We start from the raw sequence: 23,937 nt of genomic DNA on the forward strand, positions 1-23,937 counted from the left end.
CTCGCGTAGAACGCAAATGGTGTCCGAGTATAATAACGTCGACAATTCTTCACCCCATGCATTTGTATCAACAATGCGTACATACATATTACACACAGGATATATACAAGTGTCCATAACTGAGGCCCTAATTGCAAAGTCAGTTTTAGCACATTTGTAACGTAAAATACCCACGCATCCGATACGTTATACACACGCGTCATGTGAAATTGTTTGCCTAGATATCGATACGTAAAAAAATGATACAGAAAGATGGCTTTTCCCTCCACATATTCGACCGGGAGTCTCTCTGCCCACTCGAATCAACCGTACTACCCATGGTTCGCACAATGAGCCTTTATGCGTATTACACAGGAGACCAGCAGGCCATAGAGACATCGCGTTGCGCACCTTCCCGTTCACGGGTTACACCATACACGCATCTTCGTATCGTACGTATGCGTACGTGTACGACATACGAACGCGTGAGCGTATATTCCTATATATATATATATGTGTGTGTGTGTGTGTGCGTATAGGAATAGACGGAATCGCGTCGAGGATCAAAGGCGCACGGGGGCAACGAAAGGTACCGTGTACGGCAAAGTGTGTATAATACGCAAAGGCAGCCAGCCACCAGGCACCAGGTTCGGGTTCGACTCCGCCGGCAGCCAGCCACCGACGGAGATGTGTGTCTTTGTTGTATCCTCCGTTATGGACCGATGCGATGCGACGGACGGTAGACGTGTAGAAGTGGTGGAGGTAGATACGGTAGTGGTAGACGTCTATCCGTGGCACGAAGAGGCCCCTCGGCCCGTGCTCTCCTCTCGCGCTTCCTTTTATCATCTGCTTTTCTTTTTTTCTTTCAGTTTCTGCTTTTTCTTTTCTCTCTCTCTCCGTCTCTCCGTCCGTAGGCGAGCCGCTGGCCCGTTTGACCCCGACGCAGTGGCTCCGAGGCCTAATTGTTCATTTTAATGTATTCCCCGCATTTAATTTCCGGATATATTAGTTTCGTTGAGGAGTATAATCAATCTTGTACACAGGCAGCGTGCGCGATGATGCACGTTACGATAAATACGGGGACGATATTTACACACTCGTAATACACTGTAAGTGCCGGTTGTGGCAGCCTCGGATAAATAATTATAATCAACTGCGCAAATTGTTGTATTATACCGCGGTTCAAAAATTAAAACACAACGAATCGGATTATTTGCCGTGAAAAAGCGTCACGCGGGCGAGCGGTGAATAATAAAGAGAATCGAGGAGGCGAAAAGAAATAAAAAAAAAACGGCACAAAAGTTTTTGAAACGAGGATGAGAGAGGAGAGAGGGAAAGAGGGAAAGAAAGAAACACAATTCGCGGATTTATTACGTGTTCAAGCCTTGCCGCAGGTACGGTGAACCTTTATTTTATCGCGATTACGCGAGTTTCTTGCTTGAATATTTATATCTGCGTATTACATGCGTACGCACAGGTATACGTATCGTAGGTCGAAGTAACATTGCACTAATGGACGTACATATGACAATTGTGTACGCAAAGTGAGAAATTTTTATGCTTTTTTTTCTTTTCTTTATACACACACCGACGTAGACAATTGGCAAAGAATTTTTTCTCCGTTTCACAGCGTCGCACATTTTCTTGTATACAATACGTAGGCCTATGCGTGTACGTGTATATGTGTATTATACACGTGCCTGTATGAAAATCAATCAAGAGTCAAACGGTGCCCGAGAGCCTCATCTTGGAGTAAAATCCTCCGTTCTCCCGACTCTGACGGCGGTCGCGGCATCGGAGAAGATTCAAGAAACAAGACTGAAAGAATGAACGAGAAGAGAAAAGAGAACGAGACTCGGAATGAAAAGAGAATGTAAAAAGATAAGGAGGAGGGAAAAATCAAAGGAAAGAAAAGACGCTGCAACAGATATAGTACCTGTACCATAATAATATCTAAGTATAATAAAAATGAGAGAGAGAAAGAGAGAGAGAGAGGGAGAGAAGGTAAGGTATACAAAAGAAGAAACAGAAAAATCTGAGAGAAAAGAAGAGAAAAAGAAGAGGAGCAAAGTAGAAAAAAAAATACAAGGAAAAAAAAACCTCTCGCTTCACGGAGAGTCAAGTTGTTGGGCAAGGCTCCTTATTTACTTTATTACAGCCTCCAGAGTCCAGTAACGGTATCGGGTCGGCTCGTTTCCCGCACTCCTCACCCCCTTTCGCCACTCTCTCTCTCTCTCTCTCTCCTCCCATCCTCCAGCATCTTCTTCTTCTTCTTCTTCTTCTTCTTCTTCTTCTCGTTCCTCCTCCACCATTCCCGACGTTCCTCTCTTTAACAAATTCTTCTGTATCGATTCATCCCAAAGGGCTAGCGGCATAGTGGTGGTAGTAGTGGTGGTAGTTGTACAGCTCCACTTCAGCTGTCGTCTCGATCGTTTCTGTTCCTCCTCCACGCTCACATTACACCTATATATATTGTATACGTACGTATACCGGCTCTCTCCGCCCATCTGGTTGGATTATTTGGGTATTTTAGACAAAAAATAAGAAAAAGAAAAAAAATTAAAAAAGATTCCGCCTTGCCTCGACTCGCGAATCGTTAATTTTTATCTCGTCGTTTTCTCACCTTTCGCTTCAACTGTGAGCTGGATCGATTTTGGGGAAAATATAAAATATGAGGGACGAGTAAAGTCAAAGTATGGTATCGCAGACGTTGAGGTAACCAAGTGGAGAAAGAAAACTAACTTTTTTATATATTCGTAATATGTAATCCGTGAAGGAGTTGAACTTAGAAAATATAAGTGTATAATTTTGAAATGCTTCGTGGCCAATTACTGAATTATGTAATTTCAATGGCTTCTATGGCAAGTTCCGTAATAACAATTTTTGCCAAAAATGAATCGTTACAATAACATTACGAACTTCAACCTCGCAAGGAAGTAAACCACGCAAATGGGACGCGAGAAATAAACTGTATCATCCAAGTCGACGGTTTGCGCGTAGGTGAGAATAATTTATTACGATATAATTCGACGTGTAGGCGCAGAAAATTGAGCTCAATTTTTGGCTTTCGCATTTTTCATAATAAACGAAAAAAACCATCCAGGTATACATGTGCAGATATAACAAAGTAAAGAAGCATAAAATAATCGGGTCATTTTTTTTTTCTCTAGTTCGACTGAAAGAGTTTATAATTGGGGATACGTTACAAGCAATTGGTTTTCACCAATCTTGTAATACGTATATGGAGAATTTGTTTGAGTTATTTTGATTTTTCATTTCTGGATTTTGATTGAAATTTCGTGATAGCTGAAGGAAACATCAAAATTACTAACAAAGAATTGTTAATTGGTTGAAAAACTAGTAAGAAGAAATTAGCGTTTTGCCTGACCACTCTGATTTTGGTTTCGATAATTTTGGTTACACAATTTATGTAATTGTTGAAACAACAATATAAGAAATTACGGACAAAATCCAAGAGGGTGAGGGTCAGACCCTAGTCGAATTGACGTGGAATGCCCCATATATATAACGTACATCACATTGGCGTACTTTTCTGCACTTCATTTCATCATTTTTGATTTCTGTAGGGTAATAAGCGTGGATACGAAATTTTTTCGTGGAAGGACCAAATAAAATAATAGGTGCGGACAAAATGCCGAAAGAAAATAGAGGAGGATGGCATGTTTGGTCCAGGCCGGCTTATAAGCACGAGTACATTCTCGTGGAAAAAGAATTTAGAAATCCGTGCCCAAGTTATTTACGAGCGATGGCCGGTTTGGCGGTCATCTTAACGCGTTGTAACAGGTATAATTCCCGAACGCCTTACACCTCGATGATATCCCGAGGACTGCTTATACCGAGACAGCGATTAGAGCCGTGATAATGCGATCCCACGTTTAAATTTCATGAGAATATAAAATTTCTGTCGCGTTGTATTTTTTAAGTCTCTTTACATAATTAGAAATCGGAAACAATTTTAAATTTATAATATAATAACGTTATATTATAAGAGATTTCTCTTCAATTTTTTTTTTATTTAAACCTTAACGATTGATCGATGAATAAAACCTACATCTGTTCACTTTAAAAATTCATTATTTTGGAGATAAGAATTTCTTTTCTATATTGCAGATTATATGATTCGATTTCTTCTCACCGATTTCCTGCCTTCGTAAAAAAAAAAAAACGTCTAGTTCCTTTCCTTATGTTGAAATCTTTTCTGAAATTAGATGAACGACTGGAGGCAACAAAAAATTGATACATAGTACGCGTACAATAGAAAGTATACGATTATCGATTTCATGGTATATACAATATAGTGCATTTATTTTATCATTTCATCGTGGAAATGTACAAACTTGTTGATCTTGTAGAAAAAAATTTTCTCGGAAACCGGGTTGAACGAGTTTACTATGAATAAATTTCAAAAAATTTCGCATGTTTATAACATATGATATAATCGTGTATTGATGTAACTGGATTTTTATTCGAACGTTTTAAAAAAAAACTTTTATAGTTTTGAAAAACAAATTTTTATTAAACGGTTTCAAAACCAGATCATCGATTTAACAAACGACGATACGGAAAAGAAAAATTTACTCCGATTATAATGATTGTATACTAAAGAAGAAGAGATCAAAGTCTTCGATCAACGCGAGGAATCTTATTCACAGAAAGAGAATTGAAAATTTTACTTGCTAGGGGAAAATGATGCGATAATTCTGTGAACCACAATCGGAGACAACCTTATTTGCTTCTCTTCGTCGCAATCAATGTTCCGTTTGGCTAATTGGAACCCCGGGAATTGAAAAAATTCGACCAAGACATCGTAGCTTAAAATAACAAGATATCTCCGTTTTCCCGTCACATTCGACCATCCGTCGATCTAACGGATAATTTTGTCAGTTAGAATAATTGAAAAAAATCATTTTCTAGCCTTTGCAACATCATGAAATATCAAACAGAATCATTCGAATTGTGGCGCCAGAGTTAAAAAGAACAGAATATTTGAAAGAAAAAACAGTGTTCATATTCTGCATGGAAAATGATTCGAATGGAGACGTTACTTGTGGTAACATAATTTTTGTTCTCGGAGGTGGAATTTTTGGTCGAATGATTGCGAAGACGCAGCGTTAAAATTGAAATGTGATAAATTTATACCTACGCCCGATTGAAGATTGGCCAAATTCTTGACGCGCGCGACACGCACGATCATATTCGTGCACCTATAATAGCCACATAATAACGAATTACACTGCGTGTAACAATTTTTGTCAGAAAAAGAAGGAGAAAGATAATGACGACGATGACGACGGTGATTAATTTATCACGCCTTGGAATGCCTTTGGCAAGAATGACAAGGAAAACATTAAATACATAGAGCGAAATAAAAATGACAAAGGCAAGAAGTGACAAATGAAGAAAACTAAGTCCAGCAAGACAGCGAAGCATGCAAATTATCAAATTAAACGAGGAAAACATAAGCATGACAATAAGATAGATAAGGTTGAGAAATGAGTAAAGTAAAGTAACAAATCATGAAAGGACAGCAAACTGGAACCAAAGAGACTCAAGCATCGAAAAGATAACAGTAGCAGCGTGATCGCGATGCTGGGTCCAGTAAGTAAGAACGAGAAGTCGGGGCTTGTTAAATGAAAAAAAGATAGAGAGAGGGGAAAGAGTTAGAATTTCGGGAATACGAGGCGGCACGCACGGCTCATAATTCCCTGGGTTCGCATATCGTGCATAATGTATAAAAGCGCGAGAGGCGAGATCAGCCGAGAAGAACGAATTGAAGCGACGCGCGCGCGCAGATCTCGGTTGACAGCAGCTGGTTTTGGTCCAGCGTTAAGTGCTCTCCCGCCTCCCGCCTCCCGCCTCCCGCCACCCTGATTTACGTTCGCTCACCTGTTCATCCGTTTCAAGAGTGGCCCAGTTGCCGAGTCTTTCCGGCTGCCTCTTCCCTCTTCCCTCTTCCTCCTCCCACCTCGCGCTCTCCGTTCGAGCCTGCTATCCTAACGTCCGTCCCGCTGGGCCAGGGCCGAGACCAAGACCGAGATCTTACGGGTAGAGAGAAGAGGTCGCTGGACCATCCACCCATGATTTATATCCGCGGTTAGGTTCGACTGACCGACCGGCGAACGGACGGACGAACGGAATCCGCACCTCCGTCTTCTTTCTTACACGTCACGATACACCTGATCGTCTCTCGAGTCGCGCTTAACTGCTTACTCGACGTAACGGAGGAGGCGAAAGAGAGAAAAAGAGAGAGAGAGAGAGAGAGAGAGAGAGAGAGGATTTCGGGGCATTTTATTTGACTTGGATTGAATTTACCATGGAATAGAGAATAATGCCTATAAAGTTGGTCCGTTTTTTAAAATTCATTATACCGTCGATTTAACGTTTCGCAAATAATTCATTCGCGGAATCATTTTATTACGTAATTATTTTCTCTTGCACAGTGCAATTGTGAAAGATTAACGAGGAATACAAAAAAATTATAATTGTACCGCTTTTTTTTAAGAATCATCTAGTGTCGGAAAAAATTTCACGCATACTCCCTAGACAGATAAGTATAATTATTAGGCTCGTTACGGTTGGAAACATTTCATTTCCATGTCGCACATACTATGAGGTGATAATTATTAAGTTGAGACTATAATATTCCGGGTCAGTTTACCGCAGAACCGACAGTCGTATAATAAATAATTTTTACGTTTGGCGATTATTTGCAAATTTTTCTGTATTGTAACTGTATAATGTACACACATATATATATATGTATATATGCGAAATTTCCGATTATGCGATACAAGTTTCGGAAAGCCGTAACTTTAGAAGTTTGTCAGAAGATGATAAATGTAACTTCATTTGTATGTAATATAATTAATACATTGGTTATAATTACTGCAGCTAATACTTATTGGTTTCATTTGCGACTATAAAAATGCCCGTTCATCATTCTACGGTATTCCTTCCTACGGTAAAAGTTTAATAATAAGAAGAATATCATCGGACTACGTACGTGAGTATAACACAAGCGTCGTAAAAGATATGCGAATGCATAAGGCGATGGAAGTAAGTTTTGAATAGTAAGTTCCTGATGTTTGCGCATCAATCGCAAGACGTATATTTACCGAATAATAATACAACGAAGTCCGGTATAACATGAGCATCGTCTAGGTGTGTTAGATTTTTGTACACGTATATAACGGCGTTGCTAGTCGACGTTATTATTATTAGTGTTGTTATTATTATTATTATTATTCCTCTTAATTTTTTTTTTTTACGGTAATACTCAAAGTGCAGCTACATTTCCGTAATCTGATCGTACAGGTACGTGCGTACATATACATATATTTATATCTAGAAATATAATTCATGCATAATTTTGAGGTAAGCGTACAATAATAAGCCGGTACTCTAGTATATAATGATATTTACTCGTCAATTACTCAAGATTAGTAAATCAACATATCAACGGATTTCTCGATTGCTCAAGTTTTTTCTACGCGCTGGTGTTCCCGAAAATTTCCGAAGGCTATGCCCAGTAATGCTCTTTCGAAATGACAGATTTCAGTGGTTACAGTGTATCGTGTTTGGCTCGATGCGGCAGCATAATCGTTATAGGTATGATACATATCTGCTTCGTATCACAGACGTAATAGGCATGGTACGAAAACAATTGGAGAAAATCTTGCGAAAAGTTCTACGCGTCGATATTATTTATCCATTACAGCTGGTATCAACCCGAATATGATCGTCCGCGGTGCAAAGGTTCGTTTAAAATTTTATAATAAAATACCCGCGTCGTGCATGATATCCCATAAGCTTAATAAATCGATGAGAAAATAATGTAAAAATAAGAAGATCTGCGTAAACTGAGTAAGATTAAAACGAGCAGAGAATAAAACGTTAGTATACGTGTATGTACGCGCGCATGTGTGTGCGCGTGTGTGCATATAAAGCATTAAAGCGTTAATCTCGCGGGTAGTGGACAAGATAATGCTCGCGAGTCGAAGTCGGCTTTAACGTGAGACGGCTTTGAGCCGCGGCCATTTATCTCCTCTTTAAATCGATTTGTATGCTAATCCCGGTGAAATCCGCCTAGCCGCGTACCAACCAACATAAAACTAAGGAGGCCTACAAAACTCGCCTCCTGAGATTCCAGATAATATATACCTGACTAATTAGGCTCGACCTATGCATCCCCCCCTCTTCTCATCGCCCCTTCAACACTTACGACTATTTTCGGAAGGTCCAGTCCACCGATCAACGCGCGTCATTCGGCATAATTATTGTACGAGGTGCTGCTGGGAAAATTGAGGAAACGGTGAAAAACGACACGAGTTTCGTCTTACGCTGCGGTGTAACACGTTCGCTGGCTAGTTGAATCTCCTTACGATCCTGGGATGATGCGCGAAACTTTTAACGCCGGATAAAAAAGGATCTGTCGCATCGATGGCCATTAGACCGTGATCAATCGTGATTACTCCACGTTGTACCGACGGCTGCTCTACACCTGTTACAAAAGGCAACGATTCGGCAAAAAATAACATATTTGCGAAGCTCCGATTGTTTAAATTTCGAGGTTTCAAATATTATATAGCTGTACGTAAGCGTGGTAAATTCAACTCGAAACAACTTTGTTATTTATTTATTTTTTTCACCCAAATCTTTCGTCGTATTATCCGTTGAATCTCGTTATCGGATGAAGTATTTTTCGTATAATCAAGTTCGTTGACACGCAGAGTCTCTGCAGGTGTGTGAAAAATCACGTATACTTTTAATAATTGTAATGTTCCCGTGACATTTTGAATTATAGAATTTAAGTCAGGGGGAAAAGCTTTGACACTCGACGTGGGACGATTCTCTTGGTTTTGAGCCGCAGACACGATTATACCTGTAGGTATGACTGATTTGTTTAACGGTTCAATTAACAGCGTGAAGAATTATATACACGCTGCTAAATGTCGTTTACAAAAATTACGCACAAGGCGTAGCTGCAGGTTAAATACTACGTATACATTATGACACACGTACGTGTACTATACGCGCGAGTATGATGAATAACATTCAATTATGTACGAGAAAGTTATAATTTATTGACGTAATGAAACGGGTATCATTTGTAAGTTCGTTATAAAACGTTTTAAGCTCTTTACGGTACATTGCAAGGCACGTTATTGTACCGTTTTGTTAAGAGCGCGAAACTTTGCAGTGCTAAAACTTCGAAGCTGACTTCGATTGAGGCAATTTTTAAAAATCGTAAGAATAAACGATAAATTAATCCTGTTACTTCCTCATTCATTCCAAAGAAAATAACAAGACTCAATTTACAGTCTTGAGTTTCGTTTTGTATCTGCGAGGTTTTACCACATCCAATACAATCAAAGTTCGCTGCACTTGCATGATTTGTGTGCGCGCGCGTATCATCTGTAAAAAATAAAACCTATTCTATCCGAGTAGGACAATTAACTATATTCACCGAAGAAATAAATTACAGGTATAATTCCAGCAGAGTGTCCGTGAATCGTAAAAAGAAATTCTTTTTCCTCACCGAACAACGTTCAATTCCGTGAAACTAAATTTATTCGATTGAACGTAATCTTCCTCAATTATTCCCGAGTTTTGTTGTTTTTTTTTTTTTGTTTTTTTTATTCAGCATATCGTACGTGAGGAATCAACAATATTAGACGTCTGTTCATGCGTACGATAATTATCAACCGTCTTATCGCACGTAAACGGGATGAATAGATATTTGCGAACCTCGAGAAACAAACATTCACCGAATTATGCTCAATTGTATTCGGTATTGCTCATAATCCTTTGAAAGGAAATTATTCAACTGTCCAAAGTACGGCTTAAACGGATGTAAATATAACGATAAACGGCGGGTGCTGTACGAGGGTAATGGGATGCATGCCCCGCGACCTTTGGATCGGATGAAAAATATCTCGAATCGCCTCGCGGCCTCTAATTATTACCGAAATTTACGGCGTTCATTCGTCAGATCACGAAACGGCGATGCCACTCGGCGATTGAGCAACGCGACTGACTGAAAACCTTTTGAACAAAAAAAAAAAAGAAAAAAAAAGTCATCCTCCGCTCAGGATTATTATATTTTATTATTCTCACAAATATTATTCACCGGTCCCTTGATCACTTTTCCGCCTCCCGATCGACCGGCACGAATTGAAATCGTGAGTTTTTCAAACGCTTTACGACCTCAAGAGAAATATATAATAATACAAATGTTACGTACCTACTGCATATAGGTATGTAAATGTGAATAAAAAAACAAAAAAAAAGTTGTGGCTCAGTTAGTTTTCTTTCTTTTTTCTTTTTTTTTTTTTCTTTTTAACTCTATTCCGAACCTTCTTACTCTTAGTGTCTTTCCGTGTAAGGCACAGGTGCATTACAGCGCTGTGTTTCCAAATCTTGATATTCATTTAACAAGGATCATAACGGAGATCGTTATCACGCTACACCTTTCTCGTATGCATGTATGTATGTATACATATTATAATACACGGCGCACGCACCGAGAGTTTTATAATAGTGATAAACAGAGGTAGTTTTTTAACGTCGCTTATACTGTTACCGTATATATATATATATATATATTATACAGGTAAAAATGGTGTGCTTTATTTTCGTTCTTTCACAAAAATTTCTCATTCTTCCTCCTTCTCATTCCCGGCTAGAAAATGCATTTTTTCGACGCATATATTATATTATTATTATATATTATATATATATATATATATATATAGTTGAAATATTTCACCATATTTCCAAAGTGTATGCTTATTGAATTTCTTAGCGAGTGACGCAGGCGTGAATCACTTACCGGTAAATACAATAACGTGCGAATGTTAAACGGGTAGAAGCGAGTGAATGTCTTTCGTGTGACGATAATTTTTTACTGCATATATATATATATATATATATGCGTACTATACTTAGTTCTTCCTAATCATATTATTACGAAAACGGAATTCTGGTTGCAGCATCACTCCGGTCAGCAACAGAACGAAAAGGATAACAGATATGACGAAAGTTTATACAACATAATTCACTCGCAGATATTTTCCGCAGAAAATTTCGGGGGCAGCTTGAGGAAGATTACGGATTACGTAAAATTTTCTTAGCAGGTTCTCGACTACGATATTCAAATGGTAGACGCGTATATTTTACGGACGGACCGTTGTTGTTATCATCCGTACGCGTCTTTGAGAAAATTCATCAATTCAGGAATGCAAATAGCGACAGAATCTATTACACGTTGTTATATGTATACCTAAAGCATGTACGCGTGTTTGCAGAATTCTTATTTTTACTCTCCCGTTCCATCCGAAAGGTTGACGAGAAAGAAGATCTCGATGATTTGTTCGCTCGTATAAATGTGTAAAAATAGCGATACGGACATAGAATAAAAAAGAAAATTGGGTGAAAAAACAATTTTCGAAAGATAAAAACGAAAATTGCGACACGTCATACATAAATTAGGCTCTTTTGCGTCCGGCGGTGTCACTTTGGTGACATAAGAATTCAGAAAGCGTAACGCGCAGATCAAACAGATCTGCGAAATATAACGAGAGCGGGGTAAACAAGCATATATCTATCGTACATCCTCTCCTCCGCGTATTATAGGTATGCCTACCTACCGGTACGAAAAACGCTAAACGACCGGCGATCATCACTCACTTTAATTGATTGCTGTAACCCGGCTTTGAATGCCTATCATCCCCGGCCGTGGTGTGAAAATATGACATTATTATAATATGTTACAACGTCGTCGAGATAAAAATTCCAAGCGCGTTTATACGTACGTCACGCATATTATACGAATCGCCGAGAGAGAGAGAGAGAGACGAATGACGAATTTTTCGCTCTCTGTCACAGGTACACAAATCTACGTACAATATCTATGTATAGACGATCCCGATGACGATTTAACCGTTCACAGATTCCCGGCGATCCCATCGACCGGATTTCTATTCCCATCGATTTAATGAAGATCGATGACCGCGCGGACCAAGGCTCGATTATTTTATACGTACCCGCGAAATCCGTGGGCGTAACGAAGATCCTCGATATCTAAAACACGTGTTCGACGATTTTTCCTACATTTCATGCCTCGTAAATTTTTGCTCCTCGGAAAATTATATTTTCAGTATAATAACCGCGACGAAAAAATTAATAACAAAAAGTCCAAGAAAAATCCGTCGCGACTAAACGCTTGGATTGCGTACGTCTATAATGTAATATAACGCAAAATCCGAAAATTTTCTACTACAAACGTGCTTCTCCTTTTTGTCGCACACGACAAACTTCTTTCCTTGCTGCACGGGGATAAAATAATCGCGCGTGCCCTGCGACGAATAAGTAAAATAAGAAAAAAGAAAAATATATCGCAACCTTTTACCGAGTTTGGTTTTATACCGCAGCTCGACAACGTCTCCGGCCAATTAGTGGAGGCCTAATGCCCGTCTACCTCCCTCCGGGTTTACATCGTGTATTAGAAACGGGAACTTTAACCTGGCTTACGTATCCTTGGACAGTGCGGAACGAGTATTGAAAGTTACAACCCTAAACAGGTATGATTTATGTGCATTTACTTATACACTGTATTACGGGTATGTTTGCCTCTAGGTACTTCTGGGCACATTTATCTGGGTACCTTGCGTTACAGGTTGTATACATCCACAGGTATAAGTTCTATTGCAATTTACCGCTGCTGTATAACCGATGCAGCGGCATGGCAGCAAAAGGCGGCGGCACCTGGTCGTAATTCCTCGAGTCCGCGGAATAATGTTTCTTTTCACCCTGCGCTCTTACACGTACGTACGGGATTGTTTTAACGCCGTTCAATTAACGACGTTTATCGCTCTTGACACGTTCGACTTATTATAATCTGCCGTTGTCACCGAAAATTGACTACCTTTTTATTCCAACGTTCGTGCGAAAATTATATTTACGTACAATTGTTCGTCCTGACCGAATGATTTACGTTTAACGTTGCACGTTACACTGTAAACGAATGGAAAAATAAATTATTTGACAAACTATTGCTGTTGTTGTTGTTGTTATTATTATTATTAACATTATCGGACATGAGACTCGGATTTGGAAAAACTGCTGCTGAGACCTGAATCGGTATTCCTTCTATTTTATTTGTTTTATTTATTTTTTTTTTTTTTGTAAAGAGCAATCCGGCGTATCTAATTGGCGCGATTATCTCAGTCGAGTCGAAGAGTGCAAATATCGGCGGTACAATGAGAATGACAATCGTCCAGCTTCGTCATTCGCCTCTTTTAGCTCCATGCGTAGAGAGAATATAAGGAGAAAAACAAACGTCGGCGACGTTATAGAGTCATTACCGTTGCTCCGTTCGAATCCGCGAAGCTGCAACAGCTAGAGATAATCGATTGCAGGCCGTGCAACGGAGTGACTTTTGTCCGCGTAAAGAGCGTGCGAAAACAAAGAAAATTATTATCGCCGATCTTTTGTGCACGTAGATTTCTCTATTGCAACGACAAGGCGAATAATAATATGTGGTATGGATTCGTCGCAATTGCGCGTAACGTAATGAAAATACATAGCGAAGAAAACCTCGTTTCACATGTATATTTTTTCGCGATTCCGCACGACACGTGACAATGCGGATTACGCACTATTGTAACTTGTAATCGTATAACCGTACGAGGAGAAACAAAAACGATTGCGCAACTGTTGCGCAGTCGCAAGGAGATTCTTTTTATTTTTTTCCAACCGTCTGGTGCAGGATTTAAAAATGGCGACGGAGGAACTGAATCAGGTCTCGAAGAATCATCGGGACTCGGATTCGCGCAGTTTTGAGAAGATATCGGATAAAAACGAAGAGCTGCACGGTGATGAATTTGTAGACGACGACGAATATCGAGTTCGTTGGTCGTCCTCGCAGCGAAATTGCATGACGGGTTTATCGTGAATGATGTTGTTTAAAAATATTCAGACTCACCCCGTTTCTGTGCGGCAATTTCCAAGTGAATTTTTTCGTTTCTCAACGTCACAATTCCACTTCCTTGATCACAGAACGAAAAATCGCCACGAATACACGCGTTAATATCCACGATTAATATCACGCACGCGTCGTTCGATTGGCACACAATTGGTTCTTCTCTTCTCCTCAAATTCACACACGATAAACGTTTTATGTTTCATGTAAAGATCACGTGACGGTGGTCTATGTTATTATAAGCTGTGTCGATAATACGCACACTCGTATATATATATTATTCATATAAAATTATTATATCAGCGTTACGACGATTATTTGACACCGTTTTTTTTTTATCTTTGCACATACACATTTTACACACTAATTTTAAAAAGAGCAGATCAGAGGAAGAGACAGAAAGAGAGCGAGAGAGAGAGAGAGAAATTGAAGAAACAGAATGAAGAAAAACCAACAACGAACTAGAATTTTATGTCTTTTCACAAATATGTAACGATCGTTTAATCGTCGGGTTATAACATCATGTGTACTATCACGTTATCGATATTATACGTACGGATCGTTGTGTATTAAAGGTAGGTATTATTACGTATGTATAATATATATATACATGTGTATAATATGTATATCATATATACGTTTTTTTTTTTATTATCACATGTGTAATCACAAATAGTTAAAATATCGTATTATTATACACGATCATGTTAATGATCGCGAAACGTATAAAAACCGCTCAAGTGTTTCTCATCTTCGTTCAAACAATATATACCACACGTATTATTTATACTCGTGTACCTACGTATAGATTTATTAACCACCGGCACGTCGAGGGATAAAACGTAACAACATTATCAACACGGCAGGTGAATATATTCATGCACTCTCAAGATATTGTTAACCACGTTAGACGATAAAAACTAATTGAGCAAAAAAGCAGGGTTTAAAAACGTAGGAGCCGCCGAACGATGTCAAATCGACACCGAGCCGCCGTTTCTTACGGCGTACACACACGTACATGTATTATTATACATGCATGTAATATCAAACGTTTTAATATCGCGGCGAGAAAACAAACACAACTAAGCAAGCACAGCCGAATTATTCATTACACACGTTATTAAAGAGACAAACGCTTGTGTCACAACTCTCACAGGTATGCAATGATGCATGTATAAAACATAACAGAGCGAACAACGTCGGCTGATTGTGAACGTAAGTAAGTCTCTTGCGACCGATTGCCGAAGACGAGCAAGAGAGAGAGACGCTTGCCTCCCGATATTATATTTCACTTCATCGAGACGATCGGCGAGGGCAGACTGACTGATCAGAGAGCCGACGGACTCTCAGCCCTCTCGCGTTGTATCTTGGGCGTCGTAGTTTCAAGGCGAGTGTCGCCGTAAGATCGCCGATCGGTGTATACAACAACGAGGGAGATCGTTATTATTTCCACCTGGCATACGATCCGCCGATCAGTTTCCTCCTTGCGGTGGTGGTGGTGTGCGGGTACGTGTGTTATAACCGTACGCGGAGGGTTGTAAGGCTGCAAGGCGAGCGTGGCCTTCCAGAACAATTAACCCCAAAGTCTAATCGATTTAATTAGGCGTTAGAGCCGCGCCTCGCCGTCAATCCTCGAGCCGAGAAGAGAACCCCTTGTCTGCGGGTCGACGAGCAACACCAGCCGAGTTTCCCCGCTGCCGGCTCCATCCCGTGACAATATCCACGGGAGATGCGTCGTGGAAATGGTTAAGGAGGGATGGGGGTGGTGGGAGAGGGGAGGACACCCTGCTTCCTTCCTTCCTTCCTTCCTTCCTTCCTTCCTTCCTTCCTTATTTTCTTCCTTCCGGTCTCTCTTCGTTTACGAATTTGCCGCCACGGAACCTCGTGCGGCACCGGCGAGGAGCCACGTGTTTCCGGAAAAGAGTGCGAGCAAAGATCGATCGATGTGACTCGGGTGGGTGGTAGACGACGATCTCTGGACGAGCGTTTCTTTCTATCGCAAGATTGGTCAGTTTTATGAGGAATTGTTCATATCGGTACGACGGTTGACGACACGTATCCTTGTGTTGAAATTGTCGATGCTACGACGACGTCGATGAAAATCGGGTGGGGGAAGGAGGGGCGCGATATTTGACGCGGTCGGGGGTGATTCAACCCTCGAAAAACACACGGCGCACAGTTTATTATCAACGTATGTAAACGTAAACTGGACGATCGGCACTGTTGTAACATCGAACAACAACAACAACAACGACGACGTTGATTAGAATTAAGACGACGAGAACGACGAGGAGGAGGACGAGGAGGAGGAGGAGGAACGACGATAAACGATTTATAACAATACACAATGCCGTGCGCTCGCCGCTAGCTCGGATCTTACACTGAAGTCCAAGGTACACATACACACATGACGTCCGACCGCCTCGCCAGGTAGAAGGAGTAGTAGGCCGTGCATGGCGAGAGGGGCCGAAGAAGAGGAGGAGGAGGAGGAGTAGCGTGGAGCCAGCCGAGTGCCGAGAGTGGCGGGAGTAACAGGCACACACGCACGAGGCGAGATGAGAGGAGAGGAGAGGAGAGACAACCGACGTGTGTACGCACCTCGACGTCTCTTCCTCTCTTCCGATCCGAGGCAGCAGCAGCAGCAGCAGCAGCAACAGCAGGCACGAGTTTAAAGTTGGGAGAAGAATTGGAAAACGCCCGATCCGACGATGCGCCGCACCTCACTTTGATCGTTGCCGTTCGTCGGCGGTTGGTTACTTGCGCACCGTCTATTAACGACAAGTAACGCGCCTTTGTGCAACATTGGGAAATAGAGTAAATAAATGAGCGAAAGAACGAGGAACGAGAAACGAAGCGCGAGGAACGGTGAGGAGTCTGACCACCTTCCTCCTCCTCCTTCCCCCTTGGCCAAGGGGGCACGCGGTGAACGGGAGTAGCGAAGAGAGGGGGGAGGAGGAAGGAGGAATCGGGATGAAGTGAGGCGAGGTTGCGGACGGCGGAGCAGTCATGCAAGGTATCGTTCCTTAATGCGGCGCTCCCCTCGACGCCGCTGAATGCCCGCTGTTCCTGCTCCCGCTCCTCCCGCGATCGGATTGTTCGGCGACTCTTCTTCTTCTTCTTCTTCTTCATCTTCATCTCCTCACCTCGCCTCTCCTCTACTCTCCACTTTACTCCACTCCTCTGCGGTGGGGATTATACCCACATTCATTGACCCGGGCCACTGCATCCATCCGTGCCGTGCCGTGCCGTGCAGCAGGGAGAATGCAAAGGCAAAGGCGAGGAGGGACGAGGAGAAGAAGGAGAAGAAGAAGAAGAAGATCAGGCACCGCCACCGCCGCCGTCGCGTAACGTGTCAACGAAACTGCCCACGCTCCGAGCACTTTATCGGACCCCACCAATCCTCCCTCCCTTCCTCCCCCCCCCCCCCCCCCCCCTCCGCCCCTTCACACCCGCCAACCGCGACTTCTCGTTCTCTCGCTCTCTTATAACACACACCGCACCGTGCTCGCGCGTTACACGTATACACGTATGTCACGTATGTGTATATAAATATACAACATACGTACGTATCTCATATATGCCTCTTCGTTTCTGGGATAGAGTATAATACACCCACCCGTACGATGCCGAACGGGCGCGACTACCTGCCTCGAGGAGAGATAATAACGTCGCATGGGTCCACCTGTCATCTCCCCTTATCTCAGTCCTGATCCGCCCATCCATCTCTTTCGGACCCGGTGTGATTTTAACCGCGGCATCTCTCATATATACATGTATATAATGTGTGTAGGTATAACTATAATATACGTATACGTAATATATTATATATACGATACGTGTAACGTGCGTGCGGAGTATGACAAGTGCAGCGTAGCATCTCGCGCTTTTTTATACTACACCCCTTCGTATTTTTATATATAGGTATGGGTGTAAAGTATACCGTAATGGGCGATACGTGCATCTTAGGTGGGTCGGAATGGGAAGGAAAAAAACGCGTCCTCAGTCGAACCTCGCGGCTGTTACGTAATTGACGCCTGATCGACGCCTGATCGACGCCTCTCCATCTCCTTACCTCCGAGAGTCCAAGTTTAATTTTGAATCTTGTGCCCAGCCGCAGTACCCCCTCCCTGTACCCCTCTGCTGATTTCTTGTACCATCGCATCGCGACGATCCGGTTAGACAAAACAAACAAGAGGCCGATACCTTCGAACATTTTTACAGGCAACGCGGTTATGCCCTGCATATTAAAGTCTACTACAGGCGCAGAGATACAATTGTTTCACGTGTGTATCACGTAAGTAATAAATAGAATATCCTTTGGTTTAACTTGTTCGTATAGATATATTTATGAAATTAGTTAGGAACTAGTGGATTTAAGGCCTTAGTTAACCCCCCGTCTTCACTGTGTAGAATTTAGCGCTGACAGCGGATATTGCAAGGCTTTTGTTGTAGCTAATTTGAAGAATTTTTTTCAAAGAATCAGCAAAAGATTTCGACCCAGAACCTGTTTGAGTATGAAATACGTATATTCTTCTGTATTGAGGAATTTTTTCGAAATTTTTTGACGGGGAATTCCCTGTAAAATAAGATTCGAAGGCTAAAATGTCGACAGTGGGAACCTTGTATCAAAAAATTACAGTGGGGATGAAGGGTCAATAGTAAATATGATACAGATATATTGTACAAAAGAGAGAGAGAGAGAGTTGGACAAATAGAAAGATTAGTGGATTTCACGCGTACAAATGTGTCGTTATTTTGTGACGTGCGAAACTGATCCGCGGTAATTACAATTTGCGTGGAATAACGTTGAATCGTGTTCGCAGAGAATCGAATATGAAAAAACAATACGTGCACGCAGTTATTATGAAAATAATTACACAGCGATTTACAACGACAATATTATAAGTACGTACGAGGTTGACTGGCCGTACGGAACCGGTAACAACAAAAATATTGAATCAAAGTATTTGTACGTAAACACTGGTGTGTATACTGTATTATGTTTTTTGAGTGTCGGAATAACACGCAGGACAAACAGTGTCTATAATCAAATAATTGTACACCGGGCGGTTGTCCTGCAGTAACAATCGGGTAATCGTGTTTGACCGTATTTATCACCTGTGTAATACTTGGTGTGAAAATTACAGATCGTGGAAAATCAGTAATAAATTTATTTTGCGCAAATAATCTTATCGGAAGGTATGCCGCGAAGCCTCTCGATCTCTCCTGGCAGTAATCAAAGGTGATCCAGGTAGGTACTACGTTTCGGAAATGAAGAAAATGTTATCAGCTCTAAAAATTGATCATTGTGAATGCCCAACGATTGCATGGTCCGTCGTCTGCTAAAATTCAACGCGCATGCGCCACGATCCGAGAAAAGCCTTTTGCCATGGCAACCGACTGTTTCTAACGTAAAAAATTTTGAAATTTTTCAATTAAGCTCAACCGCCCTGGCGACGACAGCTTTTCTCGGACCGTGGTGCATGCGCGTTGAGATCTAGCAGACGACGGACCATGCAATCGTTAGAAATTCACTCCGTATACACAATATTATAATATATGTCCGAGTTTCATCGGGACTTACATACGTACGTATTGTATTAACGGCTAACTCGCGTAAATAGAAACGTCTCGCGTCGCGATTCTCGTACACAAGCCGTTGTTACAATACACAGGTTGTTTTTCGCTTTCCCGAACTTGTTGTAATTCAAAACAATTCGTTCGTATATTCCTAACCGTAAAGTGTATAGACGGTGTTCCGCAGCCGTTACAGAGACCGAGAAGAAACCCGGCCTCGAAACATTTGTGCAAACACATCGAGGCCGCCGCGGCCAAATGCTCCCGTATTATGCGTGTCACAGGCGTAGGTACAACGACACACGTATGTCGCAAGCCCTCGAAGACACGATTTGACAGAGGAATCTGTATGCCGGTAAACGCGGTTTCTCCTCCGCACACGAGGGTGTATATTTGCCAACGAATTCAGCAAAATTTCACGAATCGCAACGTCCGACATCTGCGCCGTCGGCGCGCAAATATATTACATTATATTATTGTGTGCCGATGTCGCGTAGATGGTGGTACAGCGACTTGGACGTAATACAAGTTCAACGCCTTTTTTCTCTTTGTAATTATGTAACATTCGCGTAATGTACACACAAGAGGAGACGCGCGTGTGTGCGAAAACGATTCGGCTAACAGAGCGGCATGTGACTCGCTTCGGGATGTTCATGCGTGAAACGATTATTTCAGGATTTTGCAGGTGAGTATGGTTACGCGTTCGTACGTGTGTTACGTCGTACGTTACGCATCGGTCAGTTACAGATTTTCAGACGACGCATGTATCGCGCAGTCTCATTGATGGTAATTGTTGTTTAATTGTTTTGCCGATAATTTGGGAATCAACGAACGCGGGGAGTTTACTTTGTCGCATTTAAAATACACTCCCAACTATGTAACTCACTTTGGATAATCATAGAACTATTTACCACACCGACGTTTCGACGTTTCGACTCCGTTTCACTGTTTGCGCATTGTTATTACCTTTAATACATACGCGGGAGTACGTCGAGTATTTCAGCGGCAAACAAAGAATATGGAGAAAAACACCGCGACGAGACACGTGCGTGATACTGTACGGTACAATAACTTGGCTCACCAGTTTCTTGTTTTCCTTATTTTTCAGAATTTTTAATTACCTTGCGTTGTTACGCCTGCTAAAATTTCCCGAAGTATCCAAAACCGTCGTATTCCCGCTTATAACACGTCTCTCTCGTTTCTCTTTCCAGGCAATATTGTACATAAATGAACACCTTGCACGTCGACTTGGGTTCTGGATCTGCAGGACCGAGCCTTACAGGCAGGAAATCACCACGGCAGGAAGAAGAGGCGTAATTTGGGTAAGTGTTCGAAATCGAACTATAAAAATTGTAACAACCTAATTTCGTCGGCTTGTCCCGCGACGGTATAAACTTGTTGAATTCGGCTTCAGTGCGTGTGTGTCGTACCTTGTCGTACACACACACAACCGATCGCCGACTTCCATCGTATAGTATAATAATCGTAAAATCCCGTATCGAACCGCACGCAGAGTGGGAAACACGTCGTTAACCGACAATTAATTATCCCGTCTATGTGTACCAGATAACTCTCATAGAGTCAGGCCGTGAGCAGTATGGTTCAATTCTCTCACGCATTTTGAGCAACAGCAGCAGCACGAAATTCAGAACGCGGCAGCTAGTCCGAAGTAACGGTCTCTGAAGCATGATAATGTTACAGGCGCGAAAATCACACTCACCAAAGTAGGTCCACACATGCCACGAATCGGGCAAAAATCGGTCCGAGTACATAGATGGAGATATATGTATACAAGGAATCTTGCGAGAGAAAAGTGCGGCGAAAACCGATCGTTCACGAATCTCGGCGCTACCGCCTCACTTACTTCGAATCGAAGCTTCAGCCGTGCAGGGGTCGAAAGCTCTCAGTGTTCGCGGTATAATTGCGAGCGGTGCACTGAGGGCCGAGTCGACTCGCCGGCTCGTCGAGATGACAATACCGGGTTTCCTGGAGACGATCGGCTTGCAGGCCGCTGAGAGAGAGAGAGCGAGAGCGAGAAAGATATACATATGTATATATATATATATATAGAGAGAGAGAGAGAGTGTACGTCCATTAGAAAAGCAAGGCCCTCTGTCCGCCGGCGTAGCACGAAAGCGCAAAGTGTCCGAACGGCCGGGTACGACCGCATTGATAATTCGATGAAGCCTCTCCGACGCCCCTCGTCGTTACCTTATTGATTGCTGCATTGTCACCCCGCAGCATCTACCCCGGTCCGTAGCCGCGAGGCTTTCATCCGCCTCGTCTTGGAAATTGATTCGGAAATTTCTGACCGAATGGAAGTAAAGACGATCGGACGATTCGACCGATTTCTCCATAACCGTTCCCCGCCTGTGCGTTACGTATAGCTCTATCGGGCGACACTCCGGCGTATTTATACCGTTTGCGAGACGACGACGACGACGACGCGACGATGATGATGATGATGATGACGACGATCACGATGACGACGATGTTGCATCGCCTCCGCCGCGTTTTGTACGCCGGATGTAATAAGCTGAAAAAATATTATTTTTATCTCTAAGCGAGATACCCGTTTGCGTAAGCTCTACCTCCCACCCCCCCCCCTCTTCTCCCCCTCCCCAACCCCCCTGCCAATTCTCGCGACGCCGTCACGCGTATACCGAATATACATTGTGGAAGCTCGATTCGTCGGGGCTTTTACCGTCTATAATCGAACCCCGATCGATTTAGACCGTTTCTATGGCTCCGCCACCTCGTTTTCACCTTCTATACTTACCTATGTATAATAATATCGCGACACGCGTGTAACTGTGTGTATAAAATATACCCGCGGCTTGACCACCGCCCACGGGAATCCCGAACGTTCGAAATCCCCGGCGTATCGGCCCGTTTTCGCAAATTTCTATGCGAATTTCATTCCATCGTCCGTGCGATTCCGATACGCGTTTTTATCGCTCGCCCTGTGCACGTTTTCATTTTTCCAAAACCCGCACGGCAGCCTTCGACTTCGGGCTGCAAAATGAGCGGCAATTAATCAAACAATTATTATCGAACGCCCTAACAACTGGCTATTAGACAATTAGCTTGACCGGTTCACGTGTATGAATTATACAAGCGAAACGGCTTTTCTCCTCAGGCCGGGCGCAGCTAGATGCTCGAGGTTGTAGAGGAAAGGAAAAAAAGAAGGAAAAAAGAAAAAAAAATCGAGAAAGAAGCGAATAAACGAGAGGAAGAAGGAAGGAGAAAAATTGTCGGTATGTAACGGGTTAAACGTGCGCGAGGCGAAGCTCACATTATTCACGTGATTTCAAAGCAAAGTTTACTCGGTTCATAAGTTCCGCGGTTTACCAATCTCTGCGGCATTAATAATCCCGACGGTGAGACGGGATGCGAAGATGATTTACCAGGTAACGCATAATCTCGGTTATAAGCCCGCTTCGCGTCTCGCGGCCAAGCGACGCTCTAACGCCGTTTTGCAAGAATCGGTATATATTTATTTGATTATTTTATTCCGGTCGTATTCACATAGGTAAATACCTATATTCACGTGTAACTTGGGTATGTGTATAATGGTGTATAAATATATGGCATACATACGTGACGAATTTTAGTATAGATACCTAAACCGCGGTCGATACGATATTTGTTATTACAAGAGATGAATGAAAAATTATGTCACTAGCCTGTTTACCGTTACATTTATAGCGTTATTTTACAATTTCAGAACCATTTTTATTACGTAGCAGTTAAATATTCCCGTATCAAAGATCCATGGAATAATTGTATGCGAAAGTGATTATTACTTGATTTTGTTTCAAATGCAACTGTTCTTACTTCGTTTGTAATTTATTGTATAATTTGATAAATTTTCAAAGCAAGTTCCGTAATTTTTTCATCCACATCCGACGGACACTTGTCTCAGGATCGTTTTTTTTTCGCTCCATATTTACCCACCGCTAGGAAGCCTTACTTTTTCCCATAAGAAAAGCATTGATTTTTGTGATTTTTAATCTTTTTTTTACCGCTGCCCTAATTATCAGCTGAAAAATCGTAAATTCTCAGAAAATGTTGACAGTTACGTTACCTTTTTGTCGAATTTTTTGGAATTCGGTACAAGCAGTTTTGGGCTGGATCGATCACATCTTTATTCTCTGTATGTTGCGAAAAACGCGGAGAAAAGCAAAAAAAGTCACTCTGCCGATTGTTGATTGGAAACTAATTTTCACCATCTTTTCTTCAACGTCACTGTTTAGACAATCGATGAAACACACAATTCCTCACACTTTTGCAGTATCGAAAAGTTTTAATAATACTTCCGTAAGAAAACGTTCCTTCGAGTTTGGTGTCAAGTAATTTTTATTCCGGTAAACGAACTG

The 23,937-nt window shown here is 42.0% G+C and overlaps 1 protein-coding gene across 1 annotated transcript in view; it reads right to left on the reverse strand.

Moving 5' to 3' along the window:
* Window positions 1-16,500, reverse strand: part of LOC124184549 (transcription factor Sox-5) — a 139,336-nt gene extending 122,836 nt beyond the window's left edge. The window contains exon 1 of the mRNA XM_046574366.1: window positions 13,985-16,500. The gene's annotated coding sequence lies outside the window, so the exon portion shown is untranslated. The remainder of the gene's footprint in view (window positions 1-13,984) is intronic.
* Window positions 16,501-23,937: the final 7,437 nt, after the last annotated feature.

Source organism: Neodiprion fabricii, chromosome 6, assembly GCF_021155785.1.
Source record: "Neodiprion fabricii isolate iyNeoFabr1 chromosome 6, iyNeoFabr1.1, whole genome shotgun sequence".
NCBI lineage: Eukaryota > Metazoa > Arthropoda > Insecta > Hymenoptera > Diprionidae > Neodiprion > Neodiprion fabricii.